This window comes from Poecilia latipinna, unplaced genomic scaffold, assembly GCF_001443285.1.
Source record: "Poecilia latipinna isolate Pla-1442-1.1 unplaced genomic scaffold, P_latipinna-1.0 Scaffold1420, whole genome shotgun sequence".
Taxonomy (NCBI): domain Eukaryota; kingdom Metazoa; phylum Chordata; class Actinopteri; order Cyprinodontiformes; family Poeciliidae; genus Poecilia; species Poecilia latipinna.
The window spans coordinates 109,554-115,316 of NW_015114036.1; positions in this window are offsets into that span (position 1 = coordinate 109,554).

Genomic DNA, 5,763 nt, shown 5'->3' on the forward strand with positions numbered 1-5,763 from the left:
ACTTTATTTATAAAACAAATATTCCTAAGGCTTAGACCTTAGATGAACATGACAGGAATAGTTATTGCAAATATTCATATTTCTATTTTTCCTTAATTAGTTGCTTAATACTTTAAGTAGCAAAATAAATAACAACCGTTAACAAATTAACTAATATTCATACTTTCCAAAAGGATTTACTAAATTAGTCTACATGTTCCAGGCACAAACCTTAATGTACATCATTTCATAAATCAGCAAAAAGAAGTTCTTCATAATAAAGCTTTAATACATTCTTTTGAAAGCGGTTTAATTTCAGTCAGTGAACATCAGTTTTTAAGTATTGCCATAGATTTTCAGCTGGATTTAGATTCAGAATTATAATTCAAACATCTAAACCAGGCCTTGAGGTCCTGCAACTTTTAGATGGGTCTCGACTTCATCACACCTGAATCAAAATAATCCAGTTATTAGCAGGACTTTGGAGAACTTGACTGCACTATTTGATTGTGTTTGATCAGAGAGACAGAGAGATTGCCCTCCCTGATCTAAACAAGTCGATTAAATCTTTGTTTGTATAAAGGTGAACCTTACACCAAGTCTCAAGTCTTCTGCAGCCTCCAACAAATTTTCTTCCAGAATTGTCCTGGATTTAGCTCCATCCACACAGCATAAGGCTGCCACCACCATGTTTCTTGTATCGTATTGCTTTTCCGACATACAGTATATTGCTGGACTTCTTATGGCTTTCTTCTTTCTATTCTTCCAATAAGGCCAGATTTATGGAGTAAAATGTATCATATGGACAGATTCTTCTACTTAAGCTGTGGATAGTGAGTCACAGCCCTGACTGGCTTCACGGTACCTTACAAAGATACAATGTTGCTATCACTATGCTCCACTCAGTTGGTATATTCATGAAGAAATGGGCAAAAAAACAAACAAACAATCACTCTTGTTTTCCCTTAGCTGACCATCTTCTTCATCATCTTCATGTTGCTCTGTTGTGATAAACTGCAAGCAGGATTTCTGACTTTTTTTTCAACATTGTGTTTATTCATAGCACCCTTACATAAAAATAGGATTTGCAGAATGCATGATGATGGTTGTTCTGTCAGCAGATTCTCCTAGCTGAACTGTGAATCTCTGCAGCTCATCCAAAGTTATTATGAACTTCTTGGCAGCTTCTCTCCTTGGTACCAGTTTAGGCCAGAAACCAAGCAGCACTAACTATTCTAAAAATAAATTACGCACAGCTGAATTCTACTGGCTATGATATCTGAAGGTATTTGATTTTATTTAGTGGTACTGAATTGAAAGGGGCAGAATACTACAGACTTGTATTTGTAAATAAATATTGCAGAATCATGTATTGAAAAAGGAGACTTCTGGTTATGTTGTGACTAAACTGTGAAAAGTTTATAAAATGGGTATGAATATTTTTGTTATTTCATTGCCTACCGCAAATACTTATCAGCATAAATGATTTATAATCATAAATTTGAATGAATACATAAAACAGTGTTGTTGGTTGCTAAGAATTTTTTTACTGAATTAATGCTTGATAAGGAAATTATTAGTCAATATTACTGAAGGTTTAAATGTTGCCTAATAAAAATAATATCCAAACAACCCAGACGAGAGACGTTAAAGAAAATAAAGAAACATGACAGAGTGAGTGGTGTTGAGTTTCAGTCATCTAGCATTTCCCATAGACCAGCTCGTAATACGATCTTCCCTGCTGTCCTCTGATCCAGAATCTATACACAGCCTTAATCACCTATCAAACTTCCTGAGAATGTTATTGGCCTTTCCCTTTGCTAATGCAAAAAGAGTTAAAACAATAATTTCTTTTCTTCTTTTTTTTTTTTAACGTAAACTATCAATTATGTGGTTTCGAAATTCTTTTGAGGCACCTCAGCTGATATTGCTAAACAGATGAGTCATCATCGTCTTCATCCTCGGTTTTACAATGTCATCAGTGCAAAGTCAGACATTCAATTAGTCTTATTGTCACTGAACAAAGACATGACAGTGAATTTTGCAACGAAATGTACCGGCGTACTCAAGAGAAATACTGAAAAAACTATACAACTATAAAAACAAATATACAAGTTTTACTGGCACATGTAAAAAGAAGAAAGTATATAAAATATAGTTATGTTCTATGCATTTATGTTCTGTGGTATATCTTGGGTTCTTATGGCTGCTTTGTTTACACCATTTACTGCCACCCTAGATCTCTAACACCACTTCAAGCACTAAATGCCCTCCTTCTTTTTAGCACCATTTGCTTTTGCCATTTTCTTAGCCCTGAGAACTATATTTAAAAAAATGATTCTAGTCCAAGGGTTCCATCAAAACTTTGAGAGTCAGACTTTGTCAGGCCATTAGATCAAGCTCAATCACTTTCCATATTGTATGGGAAGAAGCCAGGACCACATTTGTTGCATATGAATTTTTTTGTTTGGTTTATTCTTTCACACTAGTGTTAGAAATAAGACGCCATCAGCCAATCACAGTACAGACAATGGGTGTGATGCAGTAATCAGGACTATTGCATGGAGCATGCTTCTCTGAACAATCATCAGAGAAAAAATACCAATTCTTTTAATTTATCGTCATTCCATAACATGGAAAATGAGAACAACAGTTATGATTACTTTACCAAAGAGTCCGCTGCCCGTGTGGCCTTTCCTCATCAGATACATGGCCCAGGACAGGGGGCCAGAGCTGGTGAACGTCCCTGGGTTCATGACTCGATCCTTTTCAACAGACAGGAGAAGATAAAAGAAAATAAAATTAAAAAATAAAACGTGGATGAAGAAATATTCCAGTTTTTACAGTTTATATTTGAATCAAAATGGGAGCTGCCAAAAAAAATCACAATCTTCACTTCTACTTTTCCTCACCTTTAAAACCTGCTTTTATACCCTTTTATTCATCCCCTCACCCACTCTACCCCCTCTCTTTTACTTATCCTACATTTGTGAAACAACTAAAGAGTGGGAGGGATTCTAAAAAAGGGCAAGAGGAGGGGGGAAATATCCACTGAAGCTTAATTCATTCCTTCCTTCTGTAAAGTGTAGCCCCAGGGGACAGAACTTCACTTTGCCCTTAGGCTCTTTAAGGCTGCTAATTTCATTTAGCTGTAAAAATGATTTTCTCCCTCCTTTCTCCAACCAACCCCATTTCTCTGTCACCATCTTTCTTTCACTCGTTTCAAGATCTAGTTAAAAATTGAGGACAATGCTTGAAAAACAACATATCACCCCTGCTGATGCATGCTTCATTAATCTGAAGATGGTGTGTTTTTATTATTATTTTTTATGTTTTCAAGAAGGAAGTGACTAATTGACTTTATTTGCTTTTAAGTGTTTTTAAATGATTTTTTTAATTGAAAATTGTAAATATGTCTTGTGGTCGTTGTATGTGAGAAGTTTGACAGTGTGTGGTTCAATAATCACGCTAGAATGAAGGGCAGCACACATTACAAATGTTAAAGGAAGCAAAGAGCTTCAACTTCTCCAACAGCAGATTGATCAACATCCTCCATTTTTATATAGAAAGATGAATTAGATCACTTTAGAATAAAGACCCTGTGTCATGGTTGGGGGTTTTGGTGAGGTGAGGGAGGACGCAGCCAAACCCAGTATGATGATGAATAATGGTTTAACGAAAAATCCAACAGAACGAAACACAGGCAGCAAGACGTAAACCGACGGTGACACACGACGAGGAACACAGACAGCAGGTGGGACTAAATAAAGGGAGGGTAATCAGGGAACTAGACACAGCTGGGATCAATCAAGACAGGGAGGACAGGACATCACAGAGACTCACGATAAACACAGAAAAAACCCCAAAAAGAAGCACAGAAAACTACTAACCCCTCGCGCCCCCCCCTCCCCCCTCCATCAAGGGCGGCTACCAGACGCCCCGAAAAGAAAAGTCCAACAAAGAACAACCCATCAGGATGGGCGGAGGGGTCACAGAAGGGGGGCTAGAGTCCAGAAAACAAAAACTTGGTCCAAAGGAAAACAAACAAACAAACAAAAAAAACTACCCAACCAGGGTGGGCGAAGAACCAGGAGGCAAGGAGGCGGGTCCGGCGGGCGTCGCCGCAGGAGGAGGACCCTCGAAGGCTCTGGAGGGCCGGCTGGCGGGCCGGCTGGAAGCTCGGGCGGAGCACAGGGAAGCTCGGGCTCGTCTGCAAACTCTGGAGGCTGCTCACCAGCAGCGGGCACGGGGAACTCTGAAACCCAAAAATAAACACAGAAAACTAGGATCACAACACCCTGGGTGAGAGGTGGTTACATCCTGGAGAGGTTTTCACCCACCTTTCAATTGTTTCACTTTCCTTCAAACCACAAACACCATTAAATGCCATTACAATCACATGTAACATGCAAACACTGGAAAAAAGTAAGTAGAATTTTTAATATTTATTGAGAAAGAGAATGCTATTAAATTTGACTGTATGGTCTCAGCAAAGATAAATTAAAATATTTTAAATTATTTAACATTTAAATGTGAGACTAAAAAGAAATTAGCTAATTTACTTCGTAAAAGTGCAAACAATAATCTGGTTTGGTTGTGATGCATAACAACAATCTTTAATCTTTGCTTTTTGAGGTCAGTCTGTTCATAGATACACTGATAATTGGTTATTTGAAGAGTAAATAACCAATTATCAGTGTCAGCTTTTAAGTTCAGCCAATTAAACTTGGACCCCTTTCCCACATTCCACCAAATCTACTTTGAAACACCATGGTAATGTTCTTAACATACGCTGTTGGCTTTTTTTCCCCCCATTGCGGCCAATCAAAAAAGATTGTTTCTGGTCTTCATAAATGTTGGATATCTATGGAGAGTCAAAACAACAAAATAACTTTGCAGATGCACCTAATCCTGTCTCTGTGGCGTCGATACCCCACAGAGACAAGATTGACAGCAGTGGTATAAATGCTTAGTCCACTTTAATCAAACTCTAGTTCATTTGTCTAGAAAGTCTGATTCGTTTGAGGAGGTGTGAATGCACAAACAACCTCTAATGCAGAGCAAAAAAGCAAACTCTGGTCCACCTAAAAACCTAGGTGTCAGTTCAGTTTCAAAAGAAAAATCCTACGACTGCTAAAATTTGACACCACTTTATTTTTATTTACATTTTGTGAAGAAGGAAGTTGTCTGAGGTTTTTGTGTTGTTTCCTTCAGTAGCTTTTGGTGCAGTGCCAAAAACTATTGAACGAAGAGGTGAAAGGGATTTTCACTTAGTTTGAATCATTTGATAGTTCACTGTGAAGGTGAACAGCAGCGGATGAAAATGTAGCAAATGCTGCAATTTTGGTCCCCAATTGAACCAAGTCTACTGGACAGTAAAGTCTGAAAAAGCCTTTAATGTTTTATCCTTAATGTCTGGTTGGACACAACATCAGAGGTGGACCCATCGTGGCTGGTCCGGTGGGGGGCTCAGAGACCAACATGACCAACGAAGAAGCTGCGGAAGGCGGCCGGGGGACTGGTGGGAGCCATCAGGAAGACCTGGGACCTCATGTATAAAGTGGCGTATGCACAAAAAACATGCAGTGCCATATTTTATGCACAAGTCAGCATGTATAAAAATGAAGATGGAGTTAAAATTTTCGTAAATATACACAAACTTCTGGCCTACCATGAAAATATGTGGCAGCCATGCAAACCTTTTTTGTGGACAATAAACTACAAAGCATCAAAACTCACCTAAATACACTGAAGTCTGAGTACATTCAGTTAGTCAAGTCAAGT